The sequence below is a fragment of the Miniopterus schreibersii genome, assembly GCF_964146895.1.
Source record: "Miniopterus schreibersii genome assembly, chromosome: 2".
NCBI classification, from domain to species: Eukaryota; Metazoa; Chordata; class Mammalia; order Chiroptera; family Miniopteridae; genus Miniopterus; species Miniopterus schreibersii.
The window spans coordinates 85457004-85478274 of NC_138102.1; the positions used below are offsets into that span (position 1 = coordinate 85457004).

The 21271-nt window shown below is 37.1% G+C and overlaps 2 pseudogenes across 2 annotated transcripts in view; both read left to right on the forward strand.

Annotated features, from left to right (window-relative positions):
* LOC308552462 (ubiquitin-ribosomal protein eS31 fusion protein pseudogene) overlaps window positions 1-21271 on the forward strand; it is a 226602-nt pseudogene that overhangs the window by 127072 nt on the left and 78259 nt on the right. The gene's annotated exons all lie outside the window — the stretch shown is intronic.
* LOC308553014 lies at window positions 13796-14115 on the forward strand (annotated as a pseudogene). The gene has a single exon. The product of its transcript is annotated as an uncharacterized misc_RNA (transcript).

Sequence of the window (21271 nt, forward strand, 5' to 3'; positions counted from 1 at the left end):
ATAGTCTTTTGATGACATCTAATTATTTTTAGATTTAGAACATGTGTAATATCTGTCGTTAACCATTTTAATAACTCTGTGTTTCAAAAGACAATTTAAAAGTTAAACCTGATTGCATCTTCATCAATAAAATAAAAATATGTATTCCAATACAAACAGGAAAAAGCCAATTTATAAAGGAATAAATACAACTGGTCAAAAACTTGAGTAAGTTTTCAATACCATTAATAACAAAAAACATTGAAATTAAAGAAGATGCCATGTTTTATTTCCCAAATAGTGAATATTTTTTTAGAATCCAATCAATAAGAATGAGTAAATATTATCATCTTACATCCTGTTGATTAAAATATAAATTGTTATTATCTTTCTAGAGGACATGTTGGAGTTACGAATCAAAATCACCAGGATATATGTACCCTTTGACCCAGGAGTTTCTTACATACAAGTATATTCATCATAATGTTATTTAAAGTAGAGAGAGATTCCAAGATGGTGTCTGATTGAGTGGAAGCTACACTGACACTCTTCCAGGACCAAACTGGAATTACAACTAAAATATAGAAAAAACATCCTGAATAATCAACTGCAACTAAAGATGAGCTGGAGAGCACCCGCATAACCAAGTACCTAAAGCAGAGACCACATAGAGACTGGTAGAAAGTGTGGAGGTGTGAGAGGGTTGGCTGGGCTCCAACAGGAACCAGCTGAAGGTCCAGAGGGGTATCTCAGCTCTGGGGGGTTCCCACTGAGAACTCTGGGGTCTAAACACCGAGAAGAGTTTCCAAGCCAAGAGCACCAGAACTGAGAAATGTGCCCACAGAACATCTGGCTATGAAAAGCAATAGGGTTTCTGCCTGCCAGGGAAACATAGTTAGAAGTGCAGGCACTCTTTTAAAGAGCCAAAACACAAAGTTTCATGCACAGCCACTCACCTTGGGCTCAGGCAGAGGTAGGGCAGAGTGGACTAAAGCAGAGTGAGAAGAATCCCTGGTTTCAGGCTCTGGATACAGAGGTCAGATGTCAGCCATCTGGATTCCTGTGCTGAGTCATTCCCCCATACTGCAGAGGACATCTTTCTCAGGCAGACCTTCAACAGTGAGGCAGCTTTGCTTGGGTGGGAAAGTAATTGTCCCCCCCCCCCACTGGAAAGCCTCTTGCTCCAACCTGTGGAGTTTATGCCTGGCGGTGGTCTACAGCCTGAGGTTCATTAAGAGACTAAAATCAATCAACCTGCAGGCAGAGGTGGAACTCTGAGAGTTTTGAGTCTTTACCTTCTCTGCTTCTGGACATGGACCTTGGAAAAGCAAACTTTGGAGTGCATCTTGATCCTGTTTAAACTGACCCAGCCCCAGAAGAGGGAACAACAAGCCAACCCTGCAAAGGGAACCACAAAGGTTGTTGATAGCTCCAAAGAGGGTACTCAAGGACAGTCACAAAAACTGTCTGACATTGGCCTGCACTAGAGATCCTCCAAAAAGACTGAGTCCTATCAGATACACCCAATATATAGAAACAACTCAAATATGCAGCCAAAATGGGGAGAAAACAAAACAAGCCCCAAATGAAAGAACAAGAGAAGTTTTCAGAAAAAAAAGCTAAATGAAATGGAGATAAGCAACATATCAGATATAGAGTTCAGAATACTGATTGTAAGGATGCTCAAGAGCATGAACAAATGTATAAAAAGCATGACAAATGACCAGTCAGAAATGAAAAATTACATAGCAGAAATAAAGAATACATTGGAAAGAATGAACATCAGATTATAGGAAGCTGAGGATCAGATCAACCAATGACAAGAAGGTAGAAAAAAATTACTCAATAAGATATTCAAAAAGAAAAAACAATTAAAAAACAGGAGGACAGTTTAAGGTAGCTCTGGTACAACATGAAATGTAACAATATTCACATTATAAGAATACCAGAAGCGGAAGAGAATAAGCAAGGCATAGAGAATTTGTTTAAAGAAATAATGGCAGAAAACTTCCCTAACCTAGTCAAGGAAAAAGCCACACAAGTTCAGAAGGCAAGAGAGTACCAAGCAAGAAGAACCCAAAGAAGTCCAAGCCCAGATACATCATAATTAAAACACTAAAAATTCAAGACAAAAAGAAAATATTAAAAACGGTAAAAGAAAAGCAATCTGTTAACTACGAAGGAGCTCCCATGAGGCTGTCAGCTGATTTCTCTTCAGAAACCCTACTGGTGAGAAGGGAATGGCATGAATTATTCAAGGTAATGCAAAACATGGATCTGAAACCAAGACTACTTTATCCAGCAAGGCTAAGATTCAAAAATAGATGGTGAAATAAATAGCTTTCCAGAAAAAAAAAAAAAGGCTAAAGGAGTTTATCACCAAAAAACCAGCCTTGCAAGAAATGTTAGAGACTGCTGTAATAATAAGAAGAAATAGAGAGAGAAACAGAGGCTTAAAGAATTAAAATGGCAATAATTAAGGACCTATCAATGATAACTTTAAGGACTTTAAAGGAGAGAGCAACAGCAATACAGTCATAGTCATGGACTTTAACACCCCACTGACTTCACTGGAAGTCAAAAAGTCAATACAGAAACAGTGACTAAATGGCACACTAGATATGATGGTTTTAATTGACATTTATAGAACATTACAGCCCAAAGCTGCAGAATATGCATTCTTCTAAAGTGGACATGGGTTATTCTCAAAGATAGACTACATGTTAGGACACGAAACCAGTTTCTACAAGTTCAAGAAGATTGAAATCACATCAAGCATCTTCTCAGACTATAATGGGATGAACTTAGAAATCCACTACAATAAAAACACTAAAAAAAAATTCAAACACATGGAGGCTAAATAGCATGTTATTAAACAATGAATGGGGTACCAAAGAGATCAAGGAAGGGGATAAAAAACATTCTGGAAAAAATGAAAATGAACACATAACAACCCAAAATCTATGGGCACATCAAAAGAAGTCTTAAGGAGGAAGTTGATAGCACTACAGGCCTACCTAAAAAGCAAGAAAAATTTTTAATAAAGTATCTAACCCTACAACTTAAAGAATTAGAAAACTCCCCTGTGAAGCCATCTAGACCAAAATTTTGGTTTGCTGGGAGTTTTTTTTATTACTGGTTTAATTTCATCAGGTGTTATTAACCTATTCAGGTTTTTTTACTCTTCCTGATTCACTTTTACATGATCTCACTCATATGTGGAATCTAATAAACAAATTAGACTGAGGAGCAAAATAGATCCAGAGACACAGAATCATGGAACAGACTGATGAATCTCAGTGGGAAGGCAGGGTTAGGGGAGTGGGTGGGGAAAGATTAATCAAATAACTTATATGCATATATGCATAACCTATGGACACAAACAATAGTGTGATGAAGGTCTAGATTGGGGGGACAGGTGCAGGGTGGAGGAGATCAATGGGGGAAAAAGTGTCTGTAATACTTTCAACCATAAAGATAAATTTTAAAAAATAAAGTAGTGAAAATTTTAAACAGCCAAATGTCCAACAATTAAATGATTGAACAAAGTTGGAGAGAGCATGTAATAGATTTTAAATAAAATCCTATTACATAAGAATATTAAATGACTTGGGGAAATGATTATAGTACATGGTTTAATAAGGGAAAGCATTTTTCAAAATAATATTACAGTACAATACTACAATTTTGTTGAGTCTGAGCTGGAGCTTCACCTAAATCTTAACAGAGTCTTTTTTGAGTAATGGGATATATTTACTTCCTTGTGCTTTTCTGTGACTTCCAAACTTTCTACAATGAACATATATGGTTTATATCATCAGGAAAACGTAATTTAAAATTTTGATTCTTTTGCCCAGCTGGGCATGGCTCAGCGGTTGAACATCGACCTAGGATCCAGGTGATCGGGGTTTGATTCCCAGTCAGGGCACATGCCCGGGTTGCAGGCTCGATCAATGACTCTCTCATCACTGATGTTTCTATCTCTTTCTCTCTCCCTCTCCTTTCCTCTCTCTGAAATCAATAAAGATATTTAAAAAAATTTTGATTCTTTTAAAGTATTTGTTGTAGATTAGCAGGGAAGTCAGGTAGCAATCCTCTCTCCTTTCTCCAGAACATCCCAAGCCTTACATTTCAGCCCTCTCTTTCTGAGAATTATATACCTCATGTCAGTGGTTGTCCTGATCATAAACCTTTCTACAAAAATCCTGTGCTTTGTCAGCCTGGGTCAGGTTTTCATCTTCTCCAGTCTAACCCATCCATTCATTTGTGAATTCAGCAAACCATTATTGAACATCTACTCTGTGAAAGACAACAGACTACATGCCCATGTCACAAAGTAAAGTAGGATACACTTCTGACTATTACAGCATCAGATTATAGGTGCTATGACTTAGTTTAATGGGCACATAGAGGAAGAAATTCAATAATAGATCCAGGAGGGGACATAATGCAAGGAAGATTGTTCAGAGGTAGGAATATGGGTCCTGAAAAGTAGAAGCATTTTAAATCAATAATTTAGGGGGAAATACTCTAGGCAGGGGAAAGGTCTATGGAAGGCACATAGGTGAGGAAGAGAATCATATTTTCTGAGAACCTCAATGATCTCTATTTGGCTAGAGTACAATGTTCAAGGACAAGTGTTAAGAAATAAAACTAGGAAAGGTTGTTCCAAATTGTGATATATTGACTATCAAAATTATCCTTGGAAAAAAGGAGATTTTTTTAAGCACACAACTTTAGGAAACATTAAAAGGTATATCTACCTGTGGTAGTTTGATAGTGCAATTTAAAGGTCTGCAGTAGGCCAACAGAAACCCCCTCTACCTTTCCCCCAGGTTTCCTACAAACACAATTTGGGAAACTTTGAACATAGAAGGGAGAAGAGACTAGAACATAAAGACGTGTATTAAACTAAAGAATTGGGTTTTCAACCTGAAATCTCTGTGGACCTTGACAGGTTTCAAAAAAAGAAATAAGGTTTGTGGTTTAGGAAACACCAGTATGGCAGCAATAAAGAGCATTGCAGCAAAGGGAGTAAGAGAAGGGAAAGAATCAGTTCTCAGGAGGCTATTAAGAGATAAACAGGAGAAGGAATATGGGCCTTAAACTAAAGCTAATGAAGAGGCAATGATAAAGAAAAGGATGTTAGGTTAGGGAGAATCTGACCTAAGGCAGAATATAAAATTTAGCAACTGAGGAGATCCAAGATGGCGGCAGACTGAGTGGAAGCTACACTAACACTCTCTCAGGACTAATCTGGATTTACAACTAAAACATAGGAAAACCATTCTGAAAATCATCCTGAAATCCAACTAAAGACTAGCTGGAGAGCACCCTTATAACCAAGGAGGAAAAGTGGAGACCACAAAAAGATTGGTAGGAAGTGCAGATGCGAGAGGGCTGGCTGGGCTCCCACAGGCAGCAGCTGAAGGTCCAGAGGGATATCTCAGCTGTGGGGGTTCCCACTGAAGACTCTGGTGCATAAACCCCAGGATGGGCTCCCCAGCCAAGAGCCCCATAACTGAGAAAGGTGCCCACATAAAATCTGCCTGTAAAAAGCAGTCAGGTTTCTGTCTTCCAGGGAGAGGCAGCTGGAACTGCAGGCACCCTCCTAAAGAGCCAAGGATCTTAAACAGCCTGAGGATCATTAAGAGAATCAGATTAACAAGTCTGTGGACTCAGGCAGACCTCAGTGTGCTTTGAGTATTTGCCTGATCTTTTTTGGGACCAGGACCTTAGAAAAGCAGACTTTAGTGTGTATCTCAGTCCTGTCCAAATGCATCCAGCCCCAGCAGTGGAGACCTCAAGCCAAGGGTTGCTGATAGCCCCAAACAAGGTACCCAGGGCCAGTCACAAACAGCGTCTGACATTGGCCTGTACCAGAGACCCTCCAAAAAAACTGAGAATCCTAGCAGATCAACCTAACATTTAGCCAAAATAGGGAGACCAAAAAATAATCCCCAAATGAAATAATAAGAGAGTATCCAGAAAGGAGTCAAATGAAACAGAGATAAGCAATCTCTCAGATATAGAGTTCAGAATACTGATTGTGAGGATGCTCAACAGCATGAAAAAAGATTTGGGAACTATGAAAAATGACCAGTCAGAAATTAAGAATGACATAGCAGAAATAAAGAATACATTAGAAGGAATAAACAGGAGATTAGAAGAAGCTGAGGATTGGATAAGTAAATTAGAAGACAAGGTAGAAAAAAATCACTCAATCAGAGACCCAAAAACAAAACAAAACAAAAATTTTAAAAACAGGAAGACAGTCTAAGGGAGCTGTGGGACAGCATAAAACATAACAATATTCATATTATAGGAGTGCTAGAGGAGGTTGGAAGTAAGCAGGGGCGAGAGAACCTGTTTGATGAAATAATAGCAGAAAACTTTCTTAACCTGGTCAAGGAAAATGGGACACAGGTTCTAGAGGCACAGAGAATCCCACGCAAGAAGAATCCAAAAAGGCCCACACCCAGACATATAATAATTAAAATGTCAGAAATCCAAGACAAAGAGAGAATGTGAAAGGAAGCTAGAGAAAAGCAATCTGTTACCTACAAAGGAGCTCCAATAAGGCTGTCATCTGACTTCTCATCAGAAACTATACAAGCCAGAAGGGAATGGCATGAAGTATTCCAGGTAATGCAAAAGAAGGATCTGAAACCAAGACTACTTTATCCAGCAAGATTATCAATCAAGCTGGATAGTGAAATAAAGAGCTTCTGAGACCAAAAAAAAAAAAAAAAAAAAAAAGGTTAAAAGACCTTATCAATACAAAACCAGCATTACAGGAAATGTTAAAAGGACTGCTATAATTAGAATTAAAAATAAAGAGAATGAGAAACAGCTATAAAGAAACAAACTGTCAATGGATAAGTATCTTTCAGTAATAACCTTAAATGTAAACAGATAAAATGCCCCAATAAAAAGATATAGGGTGGCTGAATGGATAAGCAAACATGACCCAACTATATGCTGTCTACAAGAGACCCACCTTAGAACAAAAGACTCATACAGGATGAGAGTGAAGGGATGAAAAAACACTTTCCATGCAAATGGAAAAGAAAAAAAAGCTGGGGTAGCAATAGTCGTTTCAGACAAAATAGACTTCAAAATGAAGACCATACCGAGAGACAAGAAAGGTCATTAGATAATACTAAAAGGATCAATCCAGCAAGAGGATATAACCCTGATAAACACATATGCACTCAATATAGGAGCACTTAAATTTATAAGAAAACTTCTAGAAGACTTTAAGGGAGAGATCAACAGCAATACAGTCATACTCAGGGACTTTAACACTCCACTGACTTCACTGGATAAGTCTTCCAGACAAAAAATAAACAAGGAAAAAGTGACCCTAAATGACACAATAGATCAGATGGATTTACTTGATATTTACAGAACATTCTACCTAAAGTTGCAGGATATACATTCTTCTCCAATGCATACAGGACATTCTCAAAGATAGACCACATTTTAGGACACAAAACAAGTCTCTGTAAGTTCAAGAAGATTGAAATCATATCAAACATCTTCTCAGATCACTATGGCATGAAATTAGAAATCAACTACAATAAAAACACTAAAAGACATTTAAATGCATGAAGACAGAAAAGCATGTTTTTAAAAAATGAATGGGTTGCCAAAGAGATTAAGAAATAAATAAAAAAAATTCCTGGAAACAAATGAAGCTGAGCACTCAACAACTCCAAATCTATGGAACACAATGAAAGCAGTCCTGAGAGGGAAGTTCATAGCACTAGAAGCCTACCTCAAAAATAATAAAAACTTCTAATAGAATCTCTAACCCTACAACTTAAACACTTAGAACAACAAGAAAAGCCCAGAGTAAGTAGAAGGAAGGAAATAATAAAGAGCACAGCAGACATAAATGGCATAGAGACTAAAAATACAATATAAAAGATCAATGAAACCAAGAGCTGGTTCTTTGAAAAGATAAAAAAGATTGATGAACATTTAGCCAGACTCATCAAGAAACAAAGAGAGAGGACCCAAATAAACAAAATCAGAGAGGAAAGAGGTGAAATAACAACTGACCTTACAGAAATACAAAAGATTGTAAGAAAATATTATGAACAACTATATGCCACCAAGCTGGACAACCTGGATAAAATGGATAAATTCATAGAGAAATACAACCTTTCAAAACTCAATCAGGAAGAATCAGAAAGTTTAAATAAGCTGATAACTGCTGATGAAGTTGAAGCAATAATCAAAGGGCTCCAAGCACACAAAAGCCCTGGCCCAGATGGTTTCACAGAAGAGTTTTACCAAAAATTCAAATAAGAATTAACACCTATCCTCCTCAAATTATTTCAAAAAATCCAAGAGGAAGGAACACTTCCAAGCTCTTTTTATGAGGCCAGCATTAGCTTAATTTCAAAACCAGATAAAAACACTGCAAAGAAAGAGAATTACAGGTCAATATCCCTAATGAAATAGATGCTAAAATCCTCAACAAAATATTAGCAAATCAGATCCAGTAATATATTAAAAAGATCATACACCATGACCAAGTGGGATTTATTCCAGGGATGCAAGACTGGTACTATATTTGCAAATCAATAAGTGTGTTACATCACATAAACCAATTGAAAGACAAAAATCATGATACTATCTATATATGCAGAAAAAGCATTCAGTACAATCCAACACCCGTTTCTCAGATAAACTCTCAGCAAAGTGGGAATTGAAGGATCATACCTCAATATAATAAAGGCCATATATGACAAACCTACAGCCAACATCATACTCAATGGGCAAAAACTAAAACCATTTTCCCTAAGAACAGGAACAAGACAAGGGTGTCCACTTTCACCACTTAGCCACAGTGATCAGACAAGAAGAAAACATAAAAGGCATCCAAATTGGAAAGGAGGAAACAAAATTATCATTATTTGAAGATGACATGATATTGTACATACAGAATCCTAAAGACTCCACCAGAAAACTACTAGATTTAAAAAATGAATTCAGCAAGTTAGCAAGATATAAAATTAACATCCAGAAACTAATGGCATTGTTATATACCAATAATGAACTCTCAGAAACAGAAACTAAAAAAACAATTCCATTTACCATTGCAACAAAAAAAAAATAAGATACCTAGGAATAAACTTAACCAAAGATGTAAAAGACCTTTACTCGGAAAACTACAGGATACTGGAAAAAAAAAATAGAGGAAGATATAAACAAATGGAAAAATATACCATGTTCATGGATTGGAAGAATTAACATCACTAAGATGTCCATATTACCCAAAGGAATCTATAAATTCAATGCAATCCCTATTAAAATACCAATAGCATATTTCACAGATCTAGAAAAAACACTTCAAAAATTTATATGGAACCAAAAAATGCCAGAAATAGTCACAGCAATTTAGAAAAAGAACAAAGTTGGAGGGATCACAATACCATATATCAAGTTATACCCAGATATCAAGTTGTACTACAAAGCCACTGTAATCAAAACAGCCTGGTACTGGCACAAGAACAGACATATCAATCAGTGGAACAGAACAGAAAACCCAGAAATTGACACATGACATTATGATAAATTAATATTTGATAAAGGAAGCAAGAACATACAATGGAGTAACGACAGTCTTTTCAATAAATGGTGTTGGAAAAATTGGACAGATACATGCAAAAAATGAAATTAGACCACCAAAATACACCATACACAAAAGTAAATTCAAAATGGATAAAACACTTAAATGCAAGGCATGAGACCTTAAAAATCCTAGAAAAAAACATAGGCAGTAAAATCTCAGACATCTCCCATAGCAATATGTTTGCTGATACATCTCCTAAGGCAAGAGAAACTAAGGAGAAAATAAACAAATGGGATTGCATGAAAATAAAAATCTTCTGCACAGCAAAAGAAACTATCAACAAAACGAAAAGGGAGCTCATTGTATGGGAGAACATATTTGCCAATGACACATTGGATAAAGGGTTAATATCCAAAATATATAAGGAACTTATACAACTAATGAAAGAAGATAAACAATCCAATTTAAAAATGGGCAAATGACCTAAATAGACACTTCTCCAAAGAGGACATATAAATGGCTAAGAGACATGAAAAAATGCTCACTAATCATCATAGAGATGCAAATTAAAACCAAAATGAATTATCACTTCACATCTGTTAGAATGGCTACCATCAACAAGTCAACAAACTACAAGTGCTGACGAATGTGTGGAGAAAAGGGCACCCTAGTTTACTGCTGGTGGGAATGCAGACTAGTGGGAAATCAGCCGCTATGAAAAGCATTATGGAGTTTCCTCAAAAGACTAAAAGTTGACCTGCCATTTGACCCAGTGATCCCACTTTTAGGAATATATCCTGAGGAACCCCAAACACCAATCGCAAAGAACTTATGCACCCCTATGTTCATAGCAGCACAATTTACAATAGCTAAGATTTGGAAACAGTCCAAGTGCCCATCAGTAGATGAGTGGACAAAAAAGCTGTGGGTCATTTACACCATGGAATACTAAGCAGCTATAAAGAGGAAGGACCTTTTAGCCTTTGGCACAGCATGGAGGAAACTAGAAAGGATTATGCTAAGTGAAATCAGCCAGTCAGAGAAAGACATGTACCAATGATCTCACTTATATATGGAATATAATAAACAAAATAAACTGATGAACAAAGTAGATCCAGAGACACAGAAGTTTGGAAAAAACTGAGGGATCTCAGAGGGAAGGTGTGGAGGTGATGTGGGTGGGGAGGGATTAATTAGTGAACTTCTATGTTTATGTGCATGGCCGATGGACAACGACATTGGTATGGAGAGGACCTGGGGTTGGGATGGATGTGGGGTGGAGGGGATCAGTGGCTTAAAAGGGGGACATCTTTAATGGTCTCAACAATAAAGATAAAGAAACATTTAAAAATTAAAAAAAAAATAAAATAAAATAAATAAATAAATAAATAATAAATAAATAAACAAAATAAAATTTAGTAACTGATGAAAATATGGTGGAATCAGGGTCAAGTTTTTGAGAGAAAAATGTCTAATATATTTGATGCTGTTTCTCATTTTCTTCCTAGAGTCACTAGGAGAAATGAAAGTAGGTTTGAAACGAACTATAACAAAATAAGTGTTGGACATGATTTGGACATGTTGCAAAAAATACAAGTCTTGAGATTAGCAGAGAGATTTAATCAGAGGTGTTGGATTGGAAGTCAGATCATAGAGTAAGTGTAAAATAGGAGAGACTGAGAGTGAAGGTGGACTTATCCTTCAAAAGTTGACAGCGATGGTGTTTGGGGCTCACTAAAATGTTACTGTTAGTGGTGTGGATGTTTTGACTCTCACATGGGAGATTACTGAGTACATGCATCTGTATTAAGTGTGAGTGTAAGGCACAGGAAGGGGGTGTCAGTAGAAAGGGAAGTTAAAGAGAAAGTGGTGGTTGATAGAGGGGTCTCTGCTGGAATGGAGGGCAAAGTGTTCACAGTACAGACACTGGAGAGTAGGAAAGCCCCTCAAACCTCTGAATTTTGGGAAATGGAGAAGCTTATAGCTAGCAGGGGAGGAATTAAAGAATGTACTCACGCAATGACTTCGATTTACCCTAAGCTAAGTTTAGTAAACAGTGATTGGAAGGCACAAAAGTGTTTGACAGAAGAAGATTGGGTTTCAGAGAAGAATTAGTTCATCACCCATTACCACATGAAAAAGATAACTACAGCAATGTCAAATATGTATTTAATGCTTTTCAAATTAGAATAACTCAATACTTTATTTATTTATTTATTATTATTATTTTAATATATCTTTATTGATTTCAGAGAGAGGAAACATCAATTATGAGAGAGTCATTGAGTGAGCCCACAACCCGGATATGTGACCTGACTGGGAGTCGAACCACGATCGCCTGGATCCCAGGTCGACGCTCAACCGTTGAGCCACTACCAGCTGGGCAAGAATAACTCAATACTTTAAAATGTTGATATCAGTATTAAAATATATAAGAACAATTATCAAGGTAAAGTTTATCAGATATAAATATGTAACTATTTATGCCATGAGTATGCATTTTGCACACTCTTTTTTAGAAAATAGAAACTTTTTCTTAGGCTTATAGATTTGGAGAAATGTAAATATCAGAGCTTAGTGAATATCCCTTTTACTTTTTCCTCCCCCAAATATGGGATCATTTAAGACTTAAGAAACTCACAAATAAAGTAAAAGCTATCTCTTTCATTTACTACACTTGTGAATAATGCTTTCAAATTTCCATGTAATAAAGTATTATCAATTATTAGAGTAATAATGTTTCTTAATTTTCACCATTGATTTCCTTTTAAAGCCTCTCTCTAAGATAATTTAAAAATCAAAATATTGACTAGGTGGGTACAGGGACAGGATGCATACCATCTGACATTGCAGCAAAAATCTAATCAACCAGGTAGATACTTACTCTATGGCCTGCAGACAGTAAGGAACAAAAAACAAAAATCCACACCTGGAGTAAAAATGCTAAGCCCATTTAAGAGCTATTTTTTAGTTCTTTGATTACTGTGAAATATCATAAGTATGTACTTTTTTTTTTTTAGCATGTTTTTATTGATTTCAGAGAGAGGAAGGGAGAGAGACAGAAACATCAATGATGAGAATCATAAATGGGCTGCCTCCTGCATGCCCCTGAGCCCACAACTCAGACATGTGCCCTGACCAGGTTCATTGGTGGACACTCAACTACTGATCGATACAGGCTGGGCAAGTACATACTATTTTAAAGAGAAACAAAATACAGTATGAAAGAAATCAAGAAAGACAGTTCTTCTAAAATTGTCTAAACACCACAACCACCACTTCTTCTACCTTATCCTTAGGTGAGGAGGCAATGCTTCATTCTAAGGGCAGAACAATGCTGTCTGCTGAATTGGAGAGGTTCAGAACCAGAAATCCTAGCACAAGAGGGAAAAGCTAAAGAGCAGATGGTTTTGGAAGACCAGGGGCTCCAGAAAAGCTTCACAGTTCAAATGTGCATGTCCTCCCAACAAACTCATTTTGACAGAACCAAAATACAACCATTGCAGCCCTACATATTTTTTAACTGAATGTGTAATCTTGTGACCTATTTTGATAGCAATAATTATTTAACTTATTGTCTATCCTTTATTCAGAATTAGTAGGGGAGTTAACAATTCACTGAAAACTTTTAAGACAAAAGAAATACAGCCATTCCTCAGTATTCTCAGGGTCCCTCAGTATCCCCACTCACCTCCATGAATACCAAAATCCACAGATGCTCAAGTTCCTATATAAAATGGTGTAGTATTTGAATATAACACACACACATCCTCTGTAAACTTTAAATTATCTTTAGATTATTTATAGGGCTCAATATAATGCTAATGCTATGTAAATAGTTGTTATACTATATTGTTTAGAAATAATGACAAAGAAAAACTCTGTACATGTTCATTACGAAGGCCACCATCTTGAATCTAACTACATAATACATGTCAGCAACATCTAACATTTTCCCCCAAATATTTTCCATCTGCATTTGGTTGAATTCATGGATGCAGGCCCCATGGATATGGAGGGCCAACCCTAACTTCCATTTAATTTATCAGGTTTGTAAACCTAAATTTTCATATACTTTATTAGGGTTGTTTAAAGAGAGGTTTATCCCCACTGGCTGCTCTGGAAAGCCACCTTTACACTGTTTGCTCTCTTTGGCAGCTTTTTCACTAGAGTCCTCCAACTTTCACTTTCTTTTTCATCCATTGCATCAGATCCTCTGCATGACTCACCATGTCTGATGGGACCGTGGACACCACCTCCAAGATCACCAAGGACTTGAGAAGAAGTAATTTGCAAAAGAGGCAAAGAATGGAAAAGATTCACCTGCTAAAGGGAACACTAATGAGGAAAATGGGGAGCAGGAGGCTGACAGTGAGGTAGATGAAGAAGAGGAAGAAAGAGGGGTGGAAGAGGAGAAGGAAGGTGATGAGAAGGAAGGTGATGAAGATCAAAAAGAGGAGACTAAGGCAGCAATGGGCAAATGGGCAGCTGAGGATGATGAGGGTGAGGATGTTGACACCAAGAAGCAGAATACCAACGAAGATGACTAGACAGCAGAAGGGAAAAGTTAAACTTAAAACAAAATGACCACCTTAACCTATTCGCCCTCCACTTCCCAGCATAGAAAGGATGTGACCTTGGTCACCTTGTAGTGGAGAGTCCCCTTACTCCCAGGCCTACCATGGGCAGCACCATCTGAAGAAGACACACGCTCTCCACCACCCAACCAAAAACAAGGGAGGAAAAAAGAACCCAAACTTTCAAGGCCCTGCTTTTTGCTTTTTTCTTAAAAGTACTTTTTAAAAAATGTGTTTGTATTTTTATTTACATTTTATATTTTTGTACATACTGTTAGGGGCCAACCATTTTAATGATCTTAGGATGAGCAAACCAGCCTTTGGAAAGTTCCCTGTCCTACTTCTGACTTACTTGTGGTGTGACCATGTTCACTATAATCTCAAAGGAGGGAAAAAAAAAGGCAAAACAACAACAAAAATCATTCTGAGCATTCCAGTAAATATTTGGAGGGCATGTACTTATACTATAAGTAGTTGGTTTGTATGAGATGGTTAAAGAGGCAAAATATTAAAAGTATTTTATTTTTCCTTTTTTTGTCTACGAAGTTGTTGTTAATTTAGTTTAATTAATTAGTTAATTTGGCTTGTTTGATGTATGTGTAAAACAATGTTGTCCAACAATAAACTGAAATTTTATTTTGTTGAGTTGTTCTAAAAAGTATAAATAAATAAATAAATAAATAAATAAATAAATAAATAAATAAATAATGTTTAGCTGTAACTATAAGTGTATAAGAGCCAGGTATTATATTTTATATTTAATGTTGGTTAATATCATTCATTTTGCACAAAAACTTTTTGGAAGACTGTGCTCTTCTAGTATTAATGAGAAGACTGCAAAACCAGGGTTGAAAAATCAAGAACTATGAAAGTCCAGGCAGCCAGAAATACAGCCCTCATCATATCTTTTTTTTTTTTAAGAGAACTTTAAGTATTTAGTGAACTTTTTTTGTCTTTTTTAAACATCTTTATTGATTTCAGAGAGAGGCAGGGAGAGGGAGAAAGAGAGATAAAAACATCAATGATGAGAGAGTTGCCATTGATCGGCTGCCCCCTCAATGCCCCTGACTGGAGATTGAGCCCTCAACCCTGGCATGTGCCTTGACCCCAGGAATCGTACTGTGATCTCTCGGATCCTAGGTCGAATGTTCAACCACTGAGCCACATCCAGCCAGGCCCCCCCATCATATCTTATGAGTCTGGTTAGGATGCTGCTATCATTGCATCTGGTCACTGTACATCATAATCATAGGCATGGACATCTTGACCAATACCAAATAAGGGATGCTGCTACCATGGAAACCTGCAAGTTGACCCAAGGTACTATGCTACCACCACAGTAAGACTTCCAGTCATTTCCATGTATATGATTTACAGGCTCTGGAGTCCATACTCTGGTGAGAATGTTGGATGGACCAGGTATGTTCACTTGTACACTTTCCAATAGCCAAGGAACTGGGAAAGGAAATACCTGCCTCCCTTCAAATTCCATGAGATTATTTCCAAGTAGGAAAGCTAGGTGGATGCTGGATAGCTAATCCCAACAAATATCCACTACCTTGTACCACTTTGCATCTGGTAAGTGTGTCTAAAAACTGTTCTAGGGGATGACATAGAAATATCTTTTTACATTTGAAAATATGAGTAAGGATTTTGTTGCAGAAAATATATTTCTAAATCACATTGCAAAGAGATGTGGATTGCATGGAAACTTTCTGGAAGAGAAAACAGTACAATTTTCATATTCTGAGCAATCTTCATAATTTGGACATTAGGAGAAAAGAAAGGCACAGTAACCACATTAGAATAAAGGCTTTAATGAGCTATTGTATAATAAATCACCTCTTGTGGAGCTTTAAGAGGTTGAGCAGCTATTACACTCTCTGCTTTACCCCTACTCTTAGGAAGCTTTGAATCTTAAGGGAAATTTCTACAGAGAGGACAAGGGATGTCCTCAACCTGACCTGCCCCATTAGAGGATAGAGAAGGAGAAACCATGTTCTCACATTCAATGGAAGAGAAGTCACATTTCTTCTGTGGTTCCTGAATTCATCAGTTAATTCACTCATTCATTAATTCTGTGACAAGCATTAAATGTGTCCTCCATGTCATTCATCATGCCATGCATTGGTGAATAAGGTAGACAGAGTTCTTTTCTCTCTGGCTGTCTTCTTTTCAGAGATGTGTGGCCCCTCGTATAGACATTGCTGTGTATTTCCTTAGAAGAGCACACAGGTACTCATGCAGTAATACAGATGAAGCAGAAGGTCTGTAAATTGATAGATTTAAATCAGGAGAATGCTCATTTCAACCCTGAGGAATCATATCACCTTACATAGTCTTAAACAGGTTTTCTTTTACCTAGTCAGGTGATAAACTCACACATCAGTTTAGGAAGACAGACACCATTTTTGAAATTCAAGTTGCTCAAACAAACTAGCATTTTACCTGTGAGAGTCTGCGTAATTTTAGAGGACAAGAAGTCTAATAAAATCAAAACACTTTTATTCCCTTCTACCAGTAGATATTCTCCTAACAAATTTTCTTTTCTACAGTCTCTGTATGCTAACAACACTGGATTATGATGATAATTAGAGCATGTGATAAAGAAGACATGAGGTATAAATAGTTTATTTCTTCTTTGGAATATTTTTCATTTAAAAATTATTATATTTGAATTTTATTTTATAAATATCCTTAAGAGCTTTATCCTGTGCCAGACACTAACAAAAACATGTTAGTCATTGAATTACAGAGCTCACATTCAAAGTGTTCTACACTGACGTGGATTTCCTGAAAGAAGGGACAATTAGACAAATCCATGAAAGAACTAATCTACAAATACAAATGGTCTATAATGCAAGAAAGAACTGATCTATACTGCAAAATTAAGCTAAACTAAATAACAACTGATAATGTTTATTGAGTGCTTTCTATATTCCCACATTATTCTAAGTTCTAATGTGATATTCCATCTTCACTGCTGCCCTATAAGGCATAGACTAAAATTATTCAGTGCCCTGTATTCTATTTGTTGGGGCTGGAAGGTTGGACCATGATGACTGTACTTAACCAGAGAATTAGTGGAGAGAGTGATATTTTAGCCAGTGTTGATGGGCTTAGAAGATAGTGTTCTAGGCCCAAAGATGTGGAAGACAAGAGACGCAGAAAATGTCACCTATGAATTTCTATGACTTAAAAGATAGAGCAGTATTGTGAGATAAGAAAAACTAGGCAATATATCCTTATTGAGATGCTTTGAGATGAAGGTAAGAAACATGAGTCTATGGAGAAAATAATAGGAATTTGCCCATTGGACTGGATCAGAAAAGAGATTAGTAGACATGTGAAGAGAGAAATGTAGCTGTGTGGTTGCCCGGGAGGCTTGTGTGATAGTAATGAGGAGTTATAGTTTTCAAGGGCCAGGTAGGGAGAATTAAAGCCTATGCACAAATGTAACTGATCAGATAGAAAAGGAATAGACACAGGGATACAGAGAGACAGAACCAGCAAGGAAACATGACAGATAGGATGTGTGTGCAGAAAAACAACAACAAAAACGATGGTTCCAAGGCAAACCTGGAAACAGGGACTTTGGTCTCTGCTGAAACATATCCTGGGAACTGTCCTTTCTCTGTCCGTGACTTTTGTTAATCTGGTCCTGTACCAACAGCAATCATCTGAATTTTCAAAATATTCTAGCACCTTTTACATATGCTGATCTTTTCATTTCTGATATTTGTCAGCTGCCAGAGCTGTATTAGCAGCTGTCATAACCTGCCCAGTGTTGTTTATTTCAAATCCTATCATCCAAGGGCTGATGCTCTTCTGCACGAAGAGATACTTCAAGGCCAACAGAGGCTCAGATTGCTGCAGAATTCACTATAAGAGAAAGTTGGAGCCCAAGAGGCCAAATCCACCCCAATAGTGTTTGAAGAATCTGAGTCCATCTGGAAAGAACTAGAGAACTGAGAGGCTAAGAGGCTGTGGCAGGCTGAATAAAGGTCCCCAAATATACTCATGCCCCTACTGCTGGAATCTATGATTATTAACTTATGTAGCCAAAGGACTTGAAAAACATGATTAAATTAAGAATCTGGAGGTGGGGAGATTATCCCCTCAGTCCTAAGTGTAATTACAGCTGTCCTTACAAGAGAGAGAAAGAGGGAAATTTGAGTACAAAACAGAAGACAATGCAATGACACAACAGAAATTGGAGTGATGCCACCGTAGTCCAAGGAGTATAGGCAGCCCTCTGAAAGACGCTAGGGCCAGATTCTCCCTGGAACCACCAAAAGAACTTAACCCTGCTTACTCCCTGATTTTAGACCCCTAAGACTCAGTTGGGACTTCTGGCCTCCAGTATTATAGGAGAATAGATTCTGCTGTTTTAGTAATTTGCTACTCAACCATAAGAAATGAACACTGGGCTCTTTCCTCAATTGGATAAGACAGTGAAGCCCAATTATTAAAGAAAAAACTATTCCCTAGCTGTGCCAGCTTTCCAATATTGATCCAAAAGAAAGACAACTTTCATGTTTTCTTTGAGAACTGAAAGTAAAACCGATATGTATCTATTTCCAACAAGCATGTTTAATCCCACAAGCTTCCCTTCATCCATTTCTTTCTCTAATGCCAAGTACTCAACCATCTTATTTACACTCCTCACTTTGCTTTTCTGTATGCACTCCCTGCCCCTGCTTACACTGGAAGGCCACCAGAACTGTCCTGTTCTGTTCTCCATTCTTAAAAAAAGCACTATTCATTCTTTGAGACAGCTGAAAACCTGCTTCCTATCCAATCTGTCCTTGTATCTACGAAATGACTTACTCTCTTCTTTGAATCCAATTGCCTGAGAACACTGAGCACTAATCATATCTTATTCATTATTGACTTAGCAGAGGATAAACTCCTCCAGGATGGAGACTGTATCCTCTTTCTCAGTTAAACACTTGCTATGTGTTGAGTATTAAATGGGGCAGTTAAAATTGTACATGAGTGAATGAAGGCATGAACTTTTCTTTTCTCCTCCCCTGACCCCCATGCTCACATTTCATGCTCTGCTTTTATTTCTCACTCCCCCCACTTTAAAAATCATGTTCAGAAGACATCTCTAATATTTTCAACAATAAAGATAAATTTTTAAAAATCATGTCCCTATGCCCCATAAACACTGTTAGTTAAATGGAAAACTATTTCCTTAAATTTAGTTATAAAAATTACACTACATTAAAAAATGAATAACTTCAGTGACAGTATATTAGGTAATACCAAAGGGACTGACAATTCTGTCCAGTTGAAAACTTCTTCTGAGGCTGAGTTTTCCTCCAGATAAAATTTGGTTTTGCTGGTCACAACCTCAACCACTGCCTCTGCCTATTCCCTAGCAGGTCTATTTTAGTCTGACATATAGATCAAGGTATACATATAAGCATATATATAATATGTAGTTCTAGATACTAAATATTAGATCTGTGTCCTGTGTCTAGTGTACATATAGCCACATGAGGCATATACATATACTATGGATGGGTAGATGTATTTGTGTATCAAGATTAAATGATGAAAGAAGCATGGGTTTAATTTTATATTCTATCATTATTCATTGCATAACCTCAGATAAATTCTTCAAAATGACGTTCAGTTTCTGAAACTATAAAATGAGATAAACAGCTACATTTTAAGGCTATTATGAGAAATATCAAGCCTATGTAAGAGCCTACTATATAGTGGGTGTTTTAATTAATCAAGAAGGCCTCATAAAGGGAAAAGACTTTCATAAACTATTTGAGTAAGGGCTTGTAAATTTTAATGAGAGATTAGAACACAACTTTAAAGCAGTTTCTTTAACCTAAGCTTAAATTTTTGTGGGTGCTTAGAGGTTAGAATGTGTAAAAGGTGAAATAAAATGGAGTCACTTTTGACAGGGGTTTTTAAATGGAGCCAGGAGGCCATTAAGGAGGTGGACCTTATGGAAGTCCTCACCAGGTGGAACCAATGAACTTTCAAACTGGGCCAAAACTAAGATTCTCCAAGGACTCAGCAAAGGACACCTGCAACTTGCTACAGTAAGGGACTTTTGTTTAGTGCTTGCCTTAGCAACCACTCATGTTTAGCCAACACCACCTTCTTCCCCAACACCAATCAAAACTCTTTGTAAACAACTTATGCAAACATTCCCTTTTTTTTTTTCCTTTAAAGATCCCTGACTTTTGCTCCTTAGTGGGACAAGGTTTCAGTTGTTACCCAAATCTGTGTACCTTGAATTGCAGCTCCTTGATCCCAAATAAACGCTTTGCTTGATTATTGCTTCCGGATAATTTTAGATTGATAAATGAATTGAGAATGGGACTCTGAACACTTGCCTTGAAAGCAAAAGATAGTAATGAGGAAAAGCTAAGAAAGTATTCACACTCTGGTCTCTTTGGAAGGGGTTCTTTCCCTAGATTGATATGAATTTCACTCTTCTTTGGGAACTTTGCTCCTTGGCAAAGGGAACAGCAGGTGTACCCCATTTTCCTCCACCATCGAAAACAGCAAGTGATTAAGTCAAATACTGTATTGTCTTAATCAAATGCTGGGTCTGGTTGAAAGAGATGGCAGGCTGGAGAAAATGCAGCAACTGTCGTCATTTTTTACACAACTCTTGGTGGAACTATTTTTTTCTCTTTCTTTTTTAAAAAATTCTTACCAAAACACTGCTACTCTACTGGCCCATCCTTTAGCCATCCTTTGTGTGGGTGTGATTAAAGTGGGAAATTAGATTCTTCTCTTACCTTTATTTTATTTTTAAATCATTATTGTTGAGAGTATTACAAATGCTCTACCCTTTCTTTCCCTCTTGTCCCCCAGCACCCAGTTCCCCCCTCAGCCAGGCCTTCACCACCCTATAGTCTCTGTCCATGGACAATACATATATGCATATGAGTTCTTCGGTTAATCTCTTCCTGTTCCTCCCAACCCCTTTCCCTCTCCATATTTCCATGCATCTGGTCCTATTTTATTCATCAGTTTATTGTATTCATTAGATTCCATATATAAGTAAGATCATGTAATATTTGTCTTTCTCTGACGGGCTTATTTTGCATAGCATAATCATCTCCAGGTACCTCCATGCTGTCTCAAAGCA